Source organism: Lissotriton vulgaris, chromosome 10, assembly GCF_964263255.1.
Source record: "Lissotriton vulgaris chromosome 10, aLisVul1.2, whole genome shotgun sequence".
In the NCBI taxonomy this organism is placed as follows: domain Eukaryota; kingdom Metazoa; phylum Chordata; class Amphibia; order Caudata; family Salamandridae; genus Lissotriton; species Lissotriton vulgaris.
Window position 1 is genome coordinate 346,996,227 of NC_141698.1, and position 9,673 is coordinate 347,005,899.

At 45.2% G+C, this 9,673-nt stretch overlaps 1 long non-coding RNA gene across 1 annotated transcript in view; it reads right to left on the minus strand.

The window, feature by feature from the left end:
* LOC147685220 (uncharacterized) overlaps positions 1-6,279 on the minus strand; it is a 277,054-nt gene extending 270,775 nt beyond the window's left edge. The window contains exon 1 of the long non-coding RNA XR_015300414.1: positions 6,038-6,279. This is a non-coding gene — a long non-coding RNA (uncharacterized LOC147685220). The remainder of the gene's footprint in view (positions 1-6,037) is intronic.
* Between the last annotated feature and the right edge of the window lie 3,394 nt (positions 6,280-9,673).

The following is a 9,673-nucleotide window of genomic DNA, read 5'->3' on the forward strand; positions in this document are numbered from 1 at the left end:
CCCAATTATCAAAAAGCCCTCCCTGGACCCGGCCAAGCCTGAAAGCTATCGCCCCATTTCGTTGCTACCTTGGCCAGCCAAGATCACTGAGGCCCATGTCAACTTGGCCCTGTCTGAACATCTTGTACGGACCAATGCCCTTGACCCCACACAAAACGGATTCCGTGCCGGCCACAGCACGGAAACCGCGTTACTTGTGATGGTGGAACATCTCCGTGCAAGGTTGGATGCTGGTCAAACGGCGGCGCTTATATTGTTAGACCTTAGCGCCGCCTTTGACACGGTAGACCACAGCATCCTCCTGCATCGGCTTGAGGAGACCGGCATTGGCGGTCAGGTGTTGCAATGGTTCCACTCCTTTCTAGATAACCGCTCCTTCTGTGTTGCCATCCCTCCCTTCAAGTCCAATTTCCAACCGCTGGCCATGGGGGTTCCGCAAGGGTCCTCGCTGAGTCCCACGTTGTTCAATCTTTACGTGAGACCGCTGGCTGATGTCGCTAGGCAGTGGGGCCTAACTTTGGTCTCATATGCCGACGACACACAGCTGGCGGTTACTCTCAGCGGGGATGCGGAGACTGAGGCCCCCAGGTTTCAGTCTGGACTGAAGGCGGTGGCTAGCTGGTTGACAGGCAACTGCCTTCAGCTAAATGCCACAAAAACGGAGGTGATGGTTGTCGGTAAGGGAGTGGAGCTGTGGGGTGACCAATGGTGGCCCTCTGAGCTGGGACCCACTCCGACCCCGGTATCTGAGGTGAAAAACCTGGGGGTCTGGCTGGATGCGGGCCTCTCCTTTGTAGGGCATACTAAAAAAACTGCGGCCTGTTGTTTCGGTCTCCTAAGGGGCTTGAGACCTGTTCTCAAGTTCTTTGACGCCCCGACCAGGCAGCTGGTGATCCAGGCAACTATCATCTCCCGCCTGGATTATGCTAGCTCTCTTCTGGCTGGGGCTAACCAGGCCGAGCTAACCCGTCTGCAGCGGGTTCAGAATGCTGCGGCGAGGGCGATTGTCGGCCTGCCCAGATTCAGCTCGGTGGCAACTGTCCTTCGTACCCTACATTGGCTCCCTGTCAGGAAGCGCATCCTTTTTAAGGTCTTGTGTCTCGCTTTTAAGATTCTGAGAGGTATTGGCCCGGAAATCCTATCCAGCTGTCTTTCCTTTTATGTTCCCACCCGCACCCTCCGTTCCCAGGGTTTGGCCCTTGCGGTGGTCCCCAGATTTAGGCTTAGTCGCATGGGTGGCCGCTCGTTTAGTGTAAAGGCCGCGTCAGCATGGAACTCCCTTCCTGTTGAAATTCGTCTGATGGAGGACCTCTTGACTTTCCGGAGGGCTTTAAAAACTTTCCTGTTTTAGCTGCTTTCATGTTTTTAGTTTCCTGTTGTGTTATGTTCTACCTTGTCTCTGCGCCGGGACGCCCCTTGGCTGGGGTATCTGTGCGCATAATAAATCAATATAACATAACATAACATAACATAACATAACATAACATAACATAACATACCAGTCACATCGTATGCCGATGATACTCAGTTGATAGTACCACTAGAGGACAACTCAAACAAAGCTGAGCTCAATCTTAAAAACTGCTTAACTGCGGTCTTCCAGTGGATGGACTCTAACCATCTCCGCTGCAACTCCAACAAAACAGAGATCCTCCCCATCAGAAATAACACCTCCTTCTGTCCAGCCCTCTGGTGGCCGGATAACTCTGTTGCCCCTCCCCAGACCGTCACTACCGCTAGAAACCTCGGTGTACTTTTTGACTCTGATCTATCATTCGACCAGCATGCCAGGACTGTTGCCGGCAGATGCTTCGGCATAATTAAATCTCTTAGAAAGTTCTTCGACTTTCTCCCTCTTGAGGCCAGGAAAACTGTAACAGCAGCCCTCATAATCTCGCACGTTGACTACTGTAACGCCCTCCTGGCTGGGACCAAAAAATCCACTCTGACCAAACTACAAAGCGTCCTCCATACTGCCGCCCGCCTGGTCCTAAAATTACCCCGCAAATCCTCAATCTCTGCTGCCCTAAAAACCCTGCATTGGCTACCCCTACATAAAAGAATACTTTTCAAAATACTTACTGTGGCTTTTCGGGCTTTTAACAACACTGGTCCTAAATACTTAACCAGACGCTTCACACACTACTGCCCGAGTCGCTCCCTTCGTTCTGCCCAAGACAATCTCATGTCCTCCGCCAGGTACAACTTAAAGTAAAAAGGCGGAAAAACTTTAAGTTCTCTGGCTATCAAGGCTTGGAACAGCATGCCCAAACACCTGAGACAGCAGACCTTAGAGAAGCCTTTCAGAAAACTTCTTAAAACTTGGATTTTCAACCTCCCTGACGACTGGACCAGAGCCGCCATATAGACTCCCCCGCGCCTCCGCTTGACCGGGCTTTCAGGATTTTCAGCGCCATGATGCTCCCTCCGGAGCGAACGCTGCGCTTTATAAATACCCCTCCAAATATCCAAATATCCAAATAGTCAATCCTGCTGCATAATTTGATCCTACAGTGATGGATATTGCAAGTGATCTTGTGACCTAATTGCAACCAGGGTGGGTTTATCGTTTATATAATACAGTTATTGAAACATGGCTCTCCCTCTTATATTAATTCCAATGGAGTCCTAATTAGGCTGAAACAGGTATATGCCACTTTAACCCATGAGCAGGCTCATAGGAGCAGGAGATTTTTGGCCTCACATACTTCGAGATCTATCGTTACCTACCAGGGTGAACGGAAATGGTGGAAAAAACAAAGGGCACAATTACTAGAAAATGTTGCAGAGCGGCGAGCAGGCAATCTTTCTGCTTTGAGCCGCATCCTTAGGAAAGTCCAGGGATGCGTCGTATTTACAACAATAAGACACATCCCTGTTCTTTCCACTGCACTGGCGCACAATCGGCTCCCCACGGCCGACTCCGGCACCCTTGCACCATGGCGCAAGGGTTCCTGCATTGCGGGGATAATAGTTTTTGTGCAGGAAGGAATAACTTCCTGCAGAAAAACAATAATTGATGGAGTTTTCTTCCTTCTATATGTGCTGCAAAATGCACAGGCATATGTATTAAATGACTGCAATGTTTACCACCAGGTGGATGTTACCCAATCAGGATATATCATCCATGGTATTTCAAAACCTCACACGGGATTGCGTAATTACGATACCATTGTGCAATAATCCTGATGAGACACTACACGCCAACAAATGCTGCTATAATTCCCGTCAAAGCAAACATCCCTTTCACTTTACTGCCACAAACAACCCTTTACCAGTGTCTAAGGAGGTAGGATAGACCAGGCTCTTCAACTACATGAAACACAAGTCAGCTCCAAACATTATCAGAGACTGGGGCAGGTTTACAAACATTTTGCCCTGAGTTTCTGTCACAAAAGTGATGCAAACCACTGTAAATTCGATTTGGGATTTACTTCTTAGCACACTTTGCTTTCCACTGGAAAGTTGGCTCAAGGTAACACAAAGTAGTTCTTTGCACTGCTTTATGAGACTCTGCGTCATGGGCCATTCCATTAGTGTCACATGGGCATTTCCAGCAAACCAACCATAGTTTTTGATGCAAAACCCTGTCTATTAACAATAGTAGACAGGGCTTTGCACCAGAAAATGTGCCGCTTTGAAGCAGGGGTGTAAGCGCGGTTTCTCTGCAAGACCGACCCCTACGAAGATTCGGAACCGGGTGCTGGATGGCTCCATCGCGCTCTGCAACATAACTTGTTACATCCAGTGACACCTATCATAGTGTCCACCCGGAAAATTATGTATTACTGATTCAGACCTGACCATTATACGCATTAGAGGAAGATTCTTCTGAAAGCAAATTTTTGCGTCAGCACCGTGTTCATGTTCAATGTATACTGACATCCATCTTTAAATAGAAAGCGTGTGGACCTCTTCTCTTTTAGACAGCGTTAATTCGACACCCGATAATCAGGCTCGCCCTCCGTGTGATGACATCACACTGAAGTCCCGCTGACATTCAAAATACTATTTTGCCCTGAGGAAGCCCAATCTGGGCGAAACACGTTGGCTGTCATCTCTGTCAAGATTGTGTTTGAAGACTGCAATAAAAGATTCTTTGAAGAATAATCTGAAGGACCGCTATTCTTTTTTGTGAACATATATGAATACCCCTTGGAAAACCGCTTGGTTTATGTACTGTACTGTATATTGTTGCCTCTCAGCTCTCTATTGTGAAAGGAGCAATGTTATTATTTCTCCTAACTTTACCGACTTGCAAGCGTGTTGCACTTCACAGCACACATCTGCGGTGGAAAAAGTTTTTGAGTTTGTCTAGGCACAATTTTTACCAAACCCATGCTAGACATCATGCACACAGGCCTTTCCCTTTCAGTGCAAAGTTATGTGCATGATGCTCTGCAGCATAATTCTGTACCAGTGCTAGGGATAGAGCAGGACAGTGCCATATCTCTGTAGATACGGTTCTTTCTTCCACTCTCAGTGTCCAGGCTTTAAGTGGGATGATAAATGTGTGTGGGGGGAGGTCTCAAAAAGGTGCATGGCATAAGTAGGTATAGGCGTGGATTAAATACATAAACAACATTTATATATTTTTTTGGGGGTTTTCTGTAGTGCGAACTCGACTCGAAGGTATTGGAGCACTTTATATAAGCAACAGTTGAATTGCACAAGGGCACATTCATTTTTGGTAGGCACAGGGACATTAAGGGATTTGCCCAAAATCACAGGCTGTTGTGCCAATGCCGAGACTCATCCCTGGCTCAGCAGTGCCAAAGTCGGCAGCTCTGGCCATTATGCCACATCGTAGTGTGCCACCAAACCTGTATTTTGGGGTCGCTCTGTGCTTTCTGTTATTGCATTCAGCTATAATAACAGAACAACTGGCATACACCTAAAAACAGCCAGGACTATTGGTTTTGTTAGGAGGTGTCTCTGTGAGCTCTGCAGAGAAGCCAGGGTTTGGATGTCCATGTATTCTGAGCACCTTTTTGATTCTCTGACAGGCACTGTGAGAAACTCACACCGCCTTCAGCCTCAGCTTTAGAGCTTTCAAGCATGGCTGTTATAAACACCTGGAGCTGATCCACTTCAATGCATGCACTATACAATATATATGCTGCATGAAAAAAACATCCAAAAACATAACATCCTTGGCAGGGCTTTAAGTGCGCTGGGTCCTGCCAGTGCTCAACACCAGCAGTTCTACAAAGCCGGTGCTGAAACGGGTCCCTATGGGGTTCTGCATTGTTGCCCTCGGCCTCAGGGTGAAATAAAAGTCTAATTCTGAATCAGTTCTACCCTTCACGGGCTTTGAAGAAACTTCAAAGAGACTTGTTCCAGTTCTTTCACAGTCTCATCATTTCAGAGCTAAAGCTTTTTCAATATTCAATACAATGAATCCATAGTTGTTACTTATTTAGCTTATACAACTAACAACCATTGGCAAAGCCAATAGCCCTGGCATGTTGTAGGTGTAATGTCACTTGTATTTTATATCTGGATGGCATGCAATGACAGAAGCAGCAAAATGCCAGTCACGCAGCACACTATGATAAGCATGTAAGCACTGGTTTTTGGCTTACATGAATTTAAGCCACGCCCTTAATTACATCGGCTACACCCCTCTGAGAGACTCCCTCAAGTTTTTTCATCCCACTAGAAGCCCTGATCCTGAGAATAGCTAACACTCAAGTGGAGTGCAAGGTTCAGTAAAACATGAGAAATACAAACGGAAACTAAATCACTAACATGGATTTCTCGAAAATTAATTGCATCAATTGTCCATGAAAACAGTTAGGGGCACGAATATGCGGCCCTATAGGGACCCATTTCAATGTACATTCCAAAATGCTACTGTAGCTGAGACCCGGCTCACTTAAAGCTCTACCTCCTATCATGCAATGCAACTGACAGGGAGCAGCGCTGCTTCTAAATCTGGGCCACCTTGTCTCTAGTTAGCGCTGCATAGGGCCGCTAGTCTCAAGGTGGTCTGCTTTAAATACACATTTAAACAATTTTGTCATGCAGTACTCACAGGGCTGTCCACAATACCGGCGTCCTGTTGCTTGTGTCTGCTTTGTTCCCCCTCGTGGTTCTCATTGGCTGCTGAAATTGCACTTTCGGGGACTTTCCTTGGAGGATTTACACGCGCAGCTGAGCTGATCACTGTAATCACACCGAGAACCAACAAGGCCGTCACCAAGCGAGTCATATCCTTCACCTGCTCAGCGGGAGATAGAATGAGCACCCTGCGAGGAACAGACTCTGTTTCACCAGGACCTCGCTTCCTTTACTTAACTTTATGAAGAGGCTTTCGGAGCTACGCCTTTTAATTGTGAAATCCTCCGTCTCCACCTCCAGTGAATACCTGCTTCTCCCTGAAACTTTCCAAGAATCTCAGAATAATTGGCCTTCCTAGGTGTGTCAACAGAGGCTGAGGTCTTTCACTGTCGCTTAATGAAACCACCGAGGTGTGATTAATGCTTCAGTATTTCTAGTTTGGTGATTTTGTTCGGCAGATCAACAAACAATACAACTAAGATAAAAACAACTCAGAATTTTCTGAAAGGTGAATCAGAGTGGAAAAGAAAGAGGTGAAAATAGAAAATGGGATGGAACAAGGAAGTAAAAGGAGGAAGGGTTGGGTAATGATATGTCATTAGTTAGGATTAAAACGTTTAAGCCTGTGGATCTGTGGTAAGATCTGTGGATTTTCTGTCACTCCTTTTAGGGGATTGACATCCTTTTCTAAGATGGTGGGCTAAAAATCTGTCCTATTGCGGATTTTTCGTTACTGGAGTTACTCAAACGACACAGTTGTCTCTGCCTTGTAAGGTTAAGGTGGAGAAACATTTCTGTGCAAGATTTACCAATGCCCCTCGATGTTGGTGGAAATTCTGCCTGCATACAAAGGGCACTGAGAATGCCCACCAAATTTGTGGTACGTTTTCAGTGTCCAGGAAGTACTCTCCGTAAAATGCTGGGGGTTAAATATGAGCATTTTGGCAACACTATACGTTTGTTCTTTATGATCACATCAAGGGGTATATTCGCAAGGACTCAACTCCTATGTGTCCCCACCTTAACCCCTTCGATGCTCATGACGAGCTCAGCTCGTCATGAGTTATGGTTCTCGTACGCTCATGACGAGCTAAGCGCGTTTTGTAACGCAGGTTTTTTAAAAAGTCAGCGCGCAGCGGGAAAAGCCGCTGCGCGCATGGTGTTAACGCATCAAAAGTGGAGATAGATTTAACACCACATTCACAAGCTGGTGCAAACTGCAGACTTCGCCTGCATACCCGCGATAACTGTCCCAAAATTTATCTCTACAGTGGACACCACCAACCAACCCTAATGAGATGCAGAGTAGGTGTTCCCATGCAAAAACACATGTAACAAGCATTGGCATAGCCAATAGGTCTCGCCTTTGGGACCTTATAAGTGTTTAGCCATGCAACCGTTAATGCTGTTGCACCAAGGATATTGTGCTGTAGGCACAAGGCTCCACAACCTTCACAAAGATCTCTAGTGAGTAGACCTGCTTCCTTATAGGTGGTACAAGTAGCAAGAAGGCTACCAAAGGTTCTGAAACAATCTAAACCACGGGGATGAGGCTGCCACTAATATAAAATGCCCATTCACAATTTTAAATGGGGTATACACAGTGTCTAGAAGTAAGCCTATATTCTCAGATTTCCAACTCAAGATTAAAACATTTCCCAGTGCATACAGTGAGATGTTCCTTTTACTTCATTTTCTCCTGCTCGATAATGGAGTTCATTGTATTTTAATTTGTGTAATCACTACTGACAAAGGTTTAGCAGAGGAATTCAGTGTCTTTAGAATCCGGTCAACATACCTGTAGCCTTGAAGACAGGTGGATCTTTAAAAAGGGACATGGACTTTGAGAAGTTTATGTATGTATTTATTTGAAATTTTATATAACATGAGCAAGACACACCAGAACAGCTGAGGAAATCCACATGTGGGTGGTACAAAGCAGCACCCTAAGATGTTGAGAGGATAGAAAGGGACTTAGGGGCACATGCATCATTGTAGGAATTTGCATTTCCTAAATTGCGAAAATTAAGGAATCGCAATTTAGGAATTGCAAAATCCTATGCATCAAGAAATCCTAAAAATGTTTAGGATTTCTTAATTTTCGGAATTTGCGATTCCTTAATTGCGAATTGCAATTAAGGAATGGCATTACATTGATTCCTATGGGCCTAGAGGCCCATAGAAATCAATGCCGTTTTGCATTTCTTTGTTTTGGAATTCGCAATTTGTTGATGCAATGCAAGGGTGCAGAGGGGCGTCCAAAGGACCCCCCCTGCACCCCTGAAATGTATTTTAAAGTGTATGTTTCACCACACACACATGTCCTAAGGACATGTGTGTCTGTAACATGACACTTTCCAAAATGCATTTTAGTGCTTTTTTAAAGAATTTCGCAAATTAACACGAGGGTCAACCTCGTGTTAATTTGCACTTCCTATTTCAAAATTCGCATTTTTTTTTAAATTGATGCATTGCATTTAAGGAATCACAAAAATGCGATTCCTTAAATGCATTCGCATTTTTAGGAAATGCAAAAAAAAGCGAATTTTGAAAAATTGTTTCATGCATCCCAAAAACGTATTTAGGAAGTGCAAACGGCCGAATTTACCGATTCGCACCGTTTGCACTTCCTAAATAGGTTGATGCATGTGCCCCTTAGCTCTTTCACTTCTTCATTTTATGCACAGTGTTAGAGTAAATAGAAAGGTGGGTGACCCACTGACCCTCTCTGCCCAAAAGCCCCTCTGTCATGGACGTCATTCAGGGGTCACAGTTGAGACCTGTGGCTTGCTCTCTACGACCCCTGGCACTGCCTCTGCGACCCCTGATCTCAGAGGTGGCAAAGTCAGTGCCAGGAACACAGGGGCAGCTCGACCTATTGGATGTTGGTTGAGGCAGCACTTTCCATGTTTTCAGTCTGTTTTTTTATTACACTAATAGTGAATAATGTATTATTCACTATTAGTGTAGTAAAAACATGGAATACAGTTAGGTGGAATATGACTCTATTTTGCAACTGTGGTAAGTTAAAAATGCTTTTGAATGTATGTTGTGTGCGTGCTTGTGGGTGAGGAGTCCATATGTAAGAGAGAGTGTATGTATGAGTGAATGTGTGTGCATGAGTAAGCATGTGTTTGAGTGAAAGTACAGGGCAAATGACATGTGCTCTCACTTCCGCTAATTCTGACATTTTGGTGAATTGATGTCCGTGCCCTATGTGTATTTATATTTTGTATGAGTGCTTTGAAAAACAACAGTCTGACGAGACAGCTATCTCAACGGATGGATCTTAAAACAAAAAGAGTTTAAACAGCAACAAATTTAAAGGGGCATGCAAAAAAGAGGTTGTGTATGTATAATGAAGCAGATCAAGCAGGCTTCTTTGCCTGTCCGCACCCAAGCCTAACTCGATTGTCAGACGCACGTGCAGATCTCAACCATCAAGCTTTTGAGTCCATTTTCGATGGAATTCATTTCAACTCAACAACGTGCTTCCAAAGAAACATCAACACGTTTAATGTAGCTGCCAAGAAAGACATGCAGGTCTTCCGTGTGTGTGTGCAGCACAGGAACATTGCCCGGGCAGCGCGTCACAGGACAACGCATACCG